Here is a 12,329-nt window from a genome sequence, read left to right on the forward strand (position 1 = left end):
GATAAGTATAAGGGTTACCATAGAGGCAGATATAAACTGGATGTTTAAGTTACAAACTACTTGAGAGAAAAAATGGCACAAGGATAATGATAAATTCAATCAAATTAAGAAGAGAAAAAATATAAACCAGAATGTGTATTGTAAAGGGCATGTTTTTTGAGTGGTGGGGCCCACTCAGCATCCATTCTGCTTTTGTATACTGTCGTAGGTAGACTAACAGCCCCCCCAAAAGATATCCATGTTCCAATCCCCAGAACCCATGAATATGTTATCTTACATGGCAGGAAGGACTTTGCATGTGTGATTAAATTAAAAAATATGAAACGGGGAGATGATCCTGGATTCGCATAGTGGGCCGGTTGTCATCACAAGAGTCCTTAAAAGTGAAAGAGGGAGGCAGAGCAAGAGTCTGAATTAGAGGAAGAGGTGACATGGAAGGAAGGCACAGAGAAACGCGACATTGCTGGCTTTGAAAATGAAGGAAGGGGGCCATAAACTAAGGAATGTGGGCAGCCTCTAGAAGCTGGAAAGGCAAGAAAACAGATTCTCCCTTGAGCCTCTAGAAGGAAACGCAGCCTTGCTGACACCTTGATTTTAGCCCAATACGACCTCTTTTGAACCTCTGACCTCCAGACTATAAGAAAATAAATTTATGTTGTTTAAAGCCACTGAATTTGTGGTGACTTGTCACAGCAGTCATAGAAAACTAGTAATATTTCCTGTATCCATATTTCCTTCTGAATAATTGTCTCTTTCCCCTTGTTTCAGATTACTGGGGCTATTACTCAGATCTTCAGCCCATTGGTGGCCAAAGGGCGAGTAGGTGTCTGAAATCAGAACATTAAAAGACCCCTTCACAGAAACCTGGAACTTAAGAAGAATGGTAATAAGACTGAAAATGGTTAGTAGTTATTCCTTTCAATTTTGGTACCCTACCCATAAGATATTTACTAGAGTCCATTCTGTTTCTCAGAAGTTGCCTTGTTTCATGCCCATTTCCAAACTTGATTCTCCGTGCTGGTTATCTATTCCTGTGTAACAAACCACCTCAAAACTCAGTCAATAAAACAACAGTTCGTTCTTGAGCTCCCAAATCTATCATCTGGGCAGGGTTGGGGGAGGAGTCTCGTTTGCTCCATAGGGCATTAGCTAGGGCTGGAGAACCTGCTTCCAAAATGGCTCGCACATCTACCTAGCCAGTTTGGTGCCGGGCTATCTGCTGAGTGTTCAGCCAGGGCTGATGGCTAGAAGCTTTGGTTCCTTTCCAGGTTTGTCTCTCCATGGGCTGTTGAGGCTCCTTCATGGCATGGCTGAATTCCAAGAGCGATTATCCCAGGAGAACCAGACACAAGCTGTATCACATTTTATGACCTAGCCTCAGAAGTGATGTGACTTCAATTCTGCCATTGTCATAAATCTACCCAGATTCAAGAAGAAGTCACATACATTTCACCTTTTAACGGGTGGAGTGTCGCAGTCACATTGAAGAAGAACATGTGGGATGGAAGATATTGCAGTATTTTTGGAAACTAAAACCTACTACATCCTTCGAGCCTAACTATCAATTCTCTGTCCTCAGTATCTTTGCCTTTTGTTCATGCTAGTCGGAGTTGGTTTCTGCTGATGCTTGCAACCAAAGAATAATATAGCAGGCATAAGCACAAACATATCAGAATAAGTATAAATATTTAAATTTCCTTATTAAAAGACAGAAGTTCCCAGAGTGTGTAAAAAAGCAAAGTGAAACAACCCCAGTAAACTAAGAACACACAAGCTTTTCAAATCTGCCATAGGAAACTGACGAAACTTGATGAGGCCACAAGGTAAAGTTTGATAATTTCCAAAAGGCAACAATCATAGATACCACATTCTCGGACCACATTACTGCGAGATTTCAATATTCATGTCACAGGTTTATCTGAATATCTGATTCACAATTCTTGGACCTTCTTCACCAGAAGGAGATTTGTCTCTAGCTAGTAACTTAAACTTACTCCCAGGTACTCAGCCAGAAATTTAGCATCGTCTTAAGCAGCTCTGCCTTAAAAAATAGAACTCTAATTTCTCATGCTCCAATTACACACCCTACCTTCTAGCATCTTGGCAGCCTTTACTAACGTTACTACTGTTTTCAGCCATTCAGAGTCGCCATTTCTGTTCATTGGTAGCATTCTTCATTCTTTTCCAATGGGTTTTCCCTCTGACCCTTTCTTCCTTCCCTTCCCATGCTGGATCTCAAAGTATTTAGGAGCCTGAAATTCAATATACTGTATTCCATACAGTGTGATCTGGCATGAAGAACATAGTCCCTGGGAGTTGAATTGCCTGAGATCAAATCCCAAAATAGAAAGAGGAAAATAACATGATTGTTTTATAGTTTTTCGTTTCTTGTTTCTGATGGACAGATAGATAGATAGACGGATTTTTTAAGCCTAGTTACCATTGGAATAAAAATGCCAATTGACTACATCTCTATTGTATTAAATGGGTTCAGAGCAAGTTTCCTAATTTTCTAGCACCATTTAAGCCCAAAGATAAACACTACAATTTATCTAAAATACCAGTATTACACTTTCCCCAAATACAGAAAACTATTTTTACTAAAAATTTGGCAAGCCCTTTCAAAACAGCATTTTCTGTTTTCATTCTTTGAGAAAGTCCTAAAGACAAATATGTATAGAGATTTTAATATGCAGCTGTAATCCTTCAATATTTATTGTAAAAGTTTGTTTATAATTTTTTTGGAAGTTGCTTGATCTTCTTAAATCCTACAGCAGTTTTAAGTTTAATTATATTCCAGCTGAATAATGGAGTTTTCAGCTCGCTTTTCCCTCAATATTTTTAGAACCTAACCTCGTGTCTTGCAGCAGTAAGCATTCCATACATGTCTAGTCCATGACCAAACATACTGTAATAGAAATGATGAGAGGACATCTATGCTGACCACCAAGGGTTGACCGGACCATGTCAAAAGCCTGTGGTTTTTAGTTAACTTAATAAGTTTCCACTTTTTCTACATGACTTTTTTCTACAGAACTGCATCCTGTTTAGTTTTAGATTCAAAGCTCCCTCTACCCCACCATTCACAAAATGATTTTCAGTTTTTTATTTCATGTCCATATGTTTGAATGGCATAACCCCACAGGTTAGCCCAGAGCTGGGAGGGGGCGGAGTGGTCCAGCTGGATCTTCACGTGAACTCGTAGGGTAGATAAAGTTTCTACCAGACTTATAAAGCTGGAAGGAGCCTTAGAGCTATCTGAGTCCAACCCTTTCGTCTCACAGATAAGGAACCAAGGTCCAGAGACACTGTGTGACTTGCTCCATGTCACAGAAGTAGCACAGGAAAGGGCTTTGAGGACTGAAGGATTTGTCCTTAAAAAAAAAAAAGAAGCAAGGCTGTATTTACTGTTATTGTTTCCCCCTCAGATTCCTGATCCACTGTTCCTCCTACTGTGCCATATTGCGCCCCAGACATTTAAAGTACTATCCACTTGTGTTGTGCTTTTTATCTTAAGGAAACTGTAAAGTACACAACTGATCCTATTTCCCTTAATGTGTGGGCTGCCTGAGAGCTCCAAGCTACATGAGTGGGTTTGCCATGCCTGGTACTGGCTCTAGTGTGGGAAGAAGTGCCAAAAATGGAGCCAAGAGGCCTGCCTGAGTAGGTTCTTTAAGTCAAGAACCCAGGCAACAAAACAAGGAATGGGGAGTTGTTTTGATCACTTGATCAAAGCAGATAGAAGCCAAACCTCATCAGAGGTTTAACATACTCTTTTCATGGAATTACATGGATGGCTCATAAGGTCTATACTGGAAAATGCAGCCTCTCTCTTACAGCACTTAAGACACTATATTGTAGTTGTTGAGTTTTGGGTTTTTATTTCCCACCATAGAGCTGTTGAGTACAGGAACTTTTCTTTTTCAGCTCTGTTTCTCTAGTACCTAGTCATAATGCCTGCAATAAAGTGGTGGTTATTATCATTAATCAATAAATCAGTGTAATGAAGAAGCTGGTAAAGGTGGACGTAACTAGCCACTTTGAAGCCAGAAAATTTTGGACAAATCTTTTAAGCCAAGTGTCTAAGATTTTATATTTTTTATGATTTTTGCATGACTAGTTGATTCTGAGAATAAACCCAAAGCCCCACAACTAAAACTGCTTCAAAAGCTGATAATAGGGGGCTGGCCCCGTGGCCGAGTGGTTAAGTCTGTGCCCTCTGCTTCAGTGGCCCAGGGTTTCGCTAGTTCGAATCCTGGGCGCGGACATGGCACCGCTCATCTAGGCCATGCTGAGATGGCATCCCACATGCCACAACTAGAAGGACCCACAACTAGAAATACACAATTATGTACTGGGGGGCTTTGGGGAGAAAAAAGGAAAAATAAAATCTTAAAAAAAAAAGCTGATAATAAAAATCAGTTGTGGGTGCAACTTTCTCATTCATTCACAAAGAATGTAAATTCATTCACTCATTAATATATCCATTCATCAAAAATGTGTATTGAATACAGGGATCATCAGGATGGTCTCTGCCTGTATAATCTAAACAGTTTTTCTAAAAGCATGGTCCATGGGGCACTTATATCAAAAAGATGGCAGGACTTTGTTAACATGTAGGTTCTCAGAATATTTGGGGGACAGGCTCAGGAATGTTCACCTTTAAACAAGCACCCTCCCAGATACTTTTTTCCATTACCAAATGTTTATTGAGTATCTTTGATGGGCAAGGCCCTTGCTTGGTTAGACCAAAGAATGACGGGAATAGACTATACCTGTGCAAGTATCTTAATACATTCAGGCTGCTATAACAAAATATCACGAACTGAGTGGCTTGTAAACAACAGAAACTTACTTCTCACAGTTCTAGAAGCTGGGAAGTCCAAGATCAAGGTGCTGACAGATTCAGTGTCTGGTGAGGGCCCCCTTTCTCATCCAGGGCCATCTTCGCACTGTATTCTCAACTGGCAGAAGGGGCAAGCTAGCTCTCTTTTATAAGGACACTAATCCCAATCGTGACAGGTTTGCCTCATGACCAGTCACCTTCTAAAGGTCCCACCTCCAAATACCATCAGCTTGGGGGCTAGGATTTCAACACATGGATTTTGGGGGGACACAACCATTCAGTCCATATCAGCCAGAGACAAAATCCAATCTCATAAATAAACATGACAAAACTTAGGTTAAATGCACAGGTGTTGGAAGAGAGGGGTGGAAGGGATTCCGAGACAGAATCTGTTTTCTAAAGAAAAAAAGTAGGTCCCTAAAGCTGGTCGGACAAGTTTCTAGACATTTACAGATGTTGTTGGTGCTCTTTCAGTGAAGGAGACCCTGGAAAGTTGCTAGAATTCTTTGTCTTCTAGTAAGTACATCACCAGCTTCTACAGCCATCAGTATATCACCATAGTTATTTTTATCTACCTCTCCTCCCCCATGCTTTTTTTTTCTTTGCTAAACTATTTTAAAACAAATCATTATTATCGTGTCATTTTAATTCTAAATATTTTAGCATATATCTCAAAAGGGGGAGGGTTTTGAGTGTGGGCTGTGTTTAGTGAGGTGCTTCCACAGCATCGAGTATGAAAGGGGGCAAAAGTAACTTTACAGTGGAGAAATACAGCAAATGGCAAATACTACCTTGGCCAGTTATCAAGATTAACATCATCAGGGATAAGCCATGTTGATAGAAGTCACTCCTGATATGATATAATGAGAAAGGCTCTAGTAAAATTTAATAAAGTGTGTAATTTAGTTCACAGTAACGTGCCAATATCAGTTCCTTCACTGTGACAAATATACCAGAGTAATGTAAGATGTTCACAATAGGGGAAACTGGGTATGAGATATATAGGAACTCTGACTATCTTTGCAACCTTTTGGTAAATCTAGAACTATTCTAAATTTTTTTAAGTTTTTTATTTTAAAAGGGAAGAGTATAACACACTGGATAACCTAGAAGAAATGGATACTGTCCTAGAAACACACAACCTATGAAGATTGAATCATGAAGAAATAGAAAGTTTGAACAGACCAATAAGAGTAGGGAAATTGAATCAGTAATCAAAAACCTCCCAACAAAAAAAGCCCAGGACCAAATGGTTTCACGGGTGAATTCTGCCAAACGTGTAAGGAAGAATTACCATCAGCCCTTCTCAACCTCTTCCAAAAAGATTGAAGAGGAATTTTGTGAGGTCCAAACTCATTTTGTGAGGCCACCACTACTCTGATCTTAAAGCCAGATAAGGACACTATAAGCAAAGAGGACTACAGACCAATATCTCTGATGCATATAAATGCAAAAATTCGGTTTGCTAGTATTCTCAAAATTAATTAAATGGGATCAAGAGGGATTTATCCCTGGGAAGCGAGGACATTTCAACATACCCAAATCAACAAATGTGATAAACAACATTAACAAAATAAAGGATAAAAATCATATGATCATCTCAATAGATGCAGAAGAGGCATCTGACAAAATACAACATCTTTTCATGACAATAACTCTCAAAAAATTGGGTATAGAAGGAACATACTTCAACATAATAAGTACCAAATATAACAAGCCCACAGCTAACATTGTACTCAGTGGTGAAGAGTTGAAAGTTTTTCCTCTAAGATCAGGAACAAGACAAGGGTGCACACTCTCACCACTCCAAGCCAGCATAGTACAGAGCAATGAGGCAAGAAAAAGAAATAAAAGGCACCAAATCAGAAAGGAAGAAGTAAAATTATCTGTGTTTGCAGATGACGTGATCTTATATTTAGAGAGTCCTAAAGAATCCACCAAAAAACTGTTAGAACTAAACAAGTTCAGTAAAGTTGCAGGATACAAAATCAACATACAGAAATCAGTTGTTCTTCTAACATTGATGTTTACAAATAACAAAATATCTGAAAAGGAAATAAAGGGAACAATCACATTTACAAGAGCATCAAAAACAATAAAATCCTAAGGAAGAAATTTAACCAAGGAGGTGAAAGATCTGTACACTGAAAACTATGAGACTCTGCTGAGGGAAATATAAGAGGACACAAATAAATGAAAAGATATCTTGTGTTTATGGAGTGAAAGAATTAACATCGTTAAAATGTCCATACCACCCAAAGTCATCTAGGGATTCAATGCAATGCCTATCAAAATTCCAATGGCATTTTTCACAGAAATAGAAAAAACAATCCTAAAATTCTTATGAAACCGCAAAAGATCCCAAATAGCCAAAGCAATCCTGAGAAAGAAGAACAAAGCCAGTGGCATCACACTTTCTGATTTCAAACTATATTACAAAGCTATAGTAATCAAAACAGTATGGTACTGGCATAAAAACAGACACACAGACCCATGGAACAGAATCAAGAGTCCAGAAATGAACCTTGCATATACGGTCAACTAACATTTGACAAGGGAGCCAAGAAGACTCAATAGGGAAAAGATAGTTTTTTCAAAAGATGGTGTTGGGAAAACTAGATAATCACATGCACAAGAATGAAATTGGACCCCTATCTCATACTACACCCAAGTAATGAATTAAATGCTTAAACGTAGACCTGAAACCATAAAACTCATAGAGAAGAACATAGGGGAAAAGTTCCTTGACATCAGTCTTGGCAATGATTTTTTGAATATGGCACCAAAAGCAAAAATAAATAAATAGGACTACATAAACTAAAAAGCTTCTGCACAGCAAAGGAAATGATCAACAAAATGAAGTGCAACCAATGGAATGGGAGAAAATATTTGCAAACTATCTATGTGATAAAGGGTTAATACACAAAATATATAAGGAACTCTTACAACTCAATAGTGAAAAACCCAGACAATGTAATTAAAAGAAATGAAATCAGGGTCTCGAAGAGATATCTGCACTTCTGTGTTCATTGCAGTGTTATTCACAATACCCAAGCTATGGCAACAACCCAAATGCCCATCCACCAATAAATGAATAAAGAAAATGCAGCATATATGTGTGTGTGTGTGTGCATGTGTATGGCATATAGAGTCAGATAGAGAAAGACAAATACTGTACGATTTCTCTTGTATGTGAAATCTAAAAAAGCCAAACTCATAGAAACAGAGTAGAATGGTGGTTGCCAGGGGCTGGGGGTTGGGGAAAATGGGGAGATGTTGGTTAAAGGGTACAAACTTTCAGTCATAAGAGAAGTAAGTTCTGGGGATCTACTGTACAGCACGGTGACTATAGTTAATACTGTATTATTAGACTTGAAAGTTGTCAAGAGAGTAGATCTGAAATGTTCTCACACACACGAAAAATGGTAGTTCTGTAAGGTGAAGGAGGTTTTAACTAACCTATTGTGGTAGTCATTTTATGACACATACATGTATCAAGTAATTACATTGTACACTTTAAACCCGCACAATGTTACACGTCAGTTATATCTCAATAAAGCTGGAAAAAATAAAATAAAATAGAAATTAATAATCAGAATAAATAAATAAAATATGTAACTCCAGCCTTTCATGATTTTATCATTCCCATTTTAAGTTTAGAATAAATTTGGGGAACAAACGTTTATTGTTTTCAATAAATATTTATCAAAATCTTAGTAAAAAAAAAGGCGAGTAGGAGGCAGAGTGACAATGCCACTATCACATTAAAAAGAAAACTTGTCCCAAATCAGGTCAGAGACAGAACATTTTTACATAATGTAATTCATGACCACCTTCTGCAAAGATTTTTACATTCATGGTAAAATTCTGTAGCTTTTTTCAATGAACTTTAATGAGATTAAATCTTGTTCTGGAAACCAGTTACTGACCCACCCACCGGCTGCCAGTCAAGGGTCCAGTGAACTCAGTCTTCCTTTTTTAACCTGTTACATATTGAATAGCTTACCAGTCTCTTTTTCTGTAAAATAAGAGTGAATCTTTCAATGAGCTTGCTAGGATCTTTTTCCTGGAATGGTAGCAACACTTTATGGCAATAAGGCGTCCACACATGTTCAAATTAAATTAAAATCTTCCCACGTTCAGAAAAGTTTTCTTTAATAGCACCTAACAAAAATAACAATCATTTCCTAATATAATCTAATACCCAGTCATATTGGGCTAGTATATTCAGATGATTCTTTTTTTTAAATTACTCTATTGAGGTTACCTTGGTTTATAACGCTGCGTAAATTTCAGGTGTACGTTATTATATTTCAGCTTCTGTGTAGACTGCATCATGGTCACCATCAATAGTCTAGTTTTCTAATGATTCTTAAGCTCAGTTATGTTCGGGAATCCCAGGCCTCTGTTGGACAGAGTGGAAGAGCTGAAAACAGTCTCTGGCTTCCTTTGTAAAAGGAACATCAAAATCCGTGATCAAGGCATGGACTCCTTAGTCCACGGGTTCTGAACTTTTCTTACTTTATGGACACTTTTGATAATTTTGAAGCTATGGACTTCTCCTCAGACAAATGCACATCTGCCACATCTCAAATCTTTGCCCCTGCTTTCAAGAGGGTTCATGGAGCTCCTGAAGCTCATCCAAGGGTCTCGGACCTGGATTAAGAACACATGCTTTACATGTTCCTTCCCAATTTGTCACTCTGCTGCTCTCACTACACAAGGAGGCCGCTATCAGAGGATGCACAACATTGTTTGTTCCCTTAGGACAGGAACTTGTGCCACTGTCAAGGCCTCCAGTCTTGGTTGAAAAGACACGTGTAGCCACATCGTAGACTAGAAACAGCCATAGATTTGGTGGCAGAAGACCTCAATTCTCCAGGTTACTTTTTCAATACTTCAAGCAGATCACTCTAGGGAGTCAAAGATGGGGCTAAGGTTAAGGTTAGGAACTTAGAGTGCAAGGAACGCCAAAATATTATCATCTCCATTTTACAGTAAACTGAGAATCAGAGAGGTTACATAATGCATCCAAAGAATATTCAGCTTACACATGTTCAGTCAGGTTTCAACGTTAGGTTTGTCTGAGTTTAAAACTCAAGCTTTTTTCAGATTATACTGGTAGTCTTCCAATTGTGCTTAGGAGACCCTCCTTAGAGGGGTTGGCTCCAGTAGTGTGGGGGTAGGGGTACCCCTGGCCCACTGGCTTTAACATATGTGACTTCTTAATTAGAATGTGCTAGGCGTACGGGGCCAGCCCCGTGGCCAAGTGGTTAAGTTCGCACGCTCAGCCGTGGCGGCCCAGGGTTTCACGGGTTCGGATCCTGGGTGTGGACATGGCACTGCTCGTCAAGCCATGCTGAGGTGGTGTCCCATGTAGCACAACTAGAAGGACCTACAACTAAAAATATACAACTAGGTATCCTGGGGCTTTGGGGAGAAAAAGGAAAAAAATAAAATCTTTAAAAAAAAAAAAAAGAATTTGCTAGGCTGCAAAAATGTTTGGAAAACACTGCATTTCATGCTGCTGTTCAGTCTCCACATCTATAACAGAAGTAGAATGCAGATGTCTACTTTATTGTGACAGATAGATAAGAAGAGGCATGTGAAACAACTGTGTAAACTTTTAGACAGTATTCAGATGGGAAATGTTAGTGAAAATACTATATAGCAATGAAATAGTTTTCCCCTTTAAAAATCTTTACTACCCTCAACACACAACCTTGGTTGCACGTTTCATGCACCCAAGAAAGCATGCTGACTTTCAAGTGGTTTGGGGGCACTAGTTTAGACTCGAAAGCTCTACGTAAAGAGTAGTGTCTCTATACATTTTCTTTTCTGCTGAGGAAGATTCACCCTGAGCTAACATCCCTGCAAATCTTCCTCTATTTTTTAGTATGTGGGCCACCAGCTCAGCATGGCAGCTAACATAGCCGTGTAGGTCTCTGTCCAGGAACCGAGCCCAGGTTGCCGAAGCAGAGCACGCTGAACTTAACCACTAGGCCACTGGGGCTGGCCCAATATACATTTTTGAAAGTTTAATTACTAATACACTATTAACTGCATAATTAGATTTTAAGCTACCATGAATACATCCTCTCAAATGCATTCGAATTGATCCACCTTCCATTTAAAATCTTTTTTAACATTAATTTATAATTTCTGAGAAATTTCAGATATGATTTTGGGTTTATCATGATTTTTAAGATATTATTATAACTTTAGTTGGAGAGTAAACCTTAGTATTTGAGATTTTGAGACTGGCCTATCTGCCGGTCATTCGCCTGATGACTTAGTGAAACCATGTCACATCGCACATCTGTAGTGGGTGTCACAGGGGAAGGGCCTCCTGAAGTCTGTGAAGCATTCTGAGACAGGCACCCAAAATCAGAGGAGAAAACTACCCCGTTATTGCTGAGCTGACTTGCGGGGTGAAATAACATCTTCCATAATTGAGATATATCTTTCATGGGTGGAAAAGTGTTCCCATATCCAATTTTTTTTTTTTCTTTGAAAAACAAACAGTGAAAAAACAGCTACAGAAAGAAAATTCCCCTTGTGTGCTTCACACTTCAAAACAATATCACTTTCATCACTGAGTCATCAAAACTTCCTGAGTATTTCTTTTTTAAGAGAAAAGACCAATCACTAACCTATTTTCTTTTCCACCCCACCATCTACAGCAAAAACAACAACTCGGAAATAGTCTTTGGTGAAACTGCAAAGTAGGCAAGGTTTTTCTGTGGCTTTCTTCTACCTTCCTCTCTCTTCGGTCTCCCACCCATAGAATTCCTGCTCTCTTCCTGCGCCCCGATGCCTAGGGCTTATGGGATGCTTTGTTCCCCAAGGCTACTCTCCCTTAAAGTATCCAGAACAAAAATTACCCCTTCCTTGCCTTTCTGACAAACCCGACCCCCATCTTTCTCTGCTCCTGACCTCAACTAGGTGCTGCCCTCTGACCTTTCATTTATCTGTGTCTCTCCTTAGCGCATTCTCCAGCATCTGTTCCCAAAGTTCTCCTGCCTTCCAGCCCCCTCCGTACACACTCCCCTTGCAATCTTTCTGTAAGCAACTTCACTGCTTCCTCCACTGACCTGATGGAGGCAGGCAGCTGGTCTGCCACCACGCATAGGGTAAATGGAGTCTCCTGGAGTTGTGCACGGTGAACACAAAGTGACTGAGGCCTGGAGATAGCAAAGCCGCTGTCCCGGATGAGGCCACCTAAAGGGAGAGCCCACAGCTTAACTCCAGTCTGCCTCAAGTTCCGTCTTTGTCTTCATTCGTTCCCCTTCCTGGGCACACACGCTCCTTTCTTTGTAAGGCACACACTTTGGATTTAGATCCATCAGGTTTGGACGATGACACTGCCACTTCCTAGCAGCACGACCTTGGGAAAGGTACTTATGTCTTCTAACTATTAGTTTTTTGATTTAGATAAACAGGATACTAATAACACTTACCTCTAGTGTTAGCATGTGGACTA

Source organism: Equus caballus, chromosome 19 (genome assembly GCF_041296265.1).
Source record: "Equus caballus isolate H_3958 breed thoroughbred chromosome 19, TB-T2T, whole genome shotgun sequence".
Classification (NCBI taxonomy): Eukaryota; Metazoa; Chordata; class Mammalia; order Perissodactyla; family Equidae; genus Equus; species Equus caballus.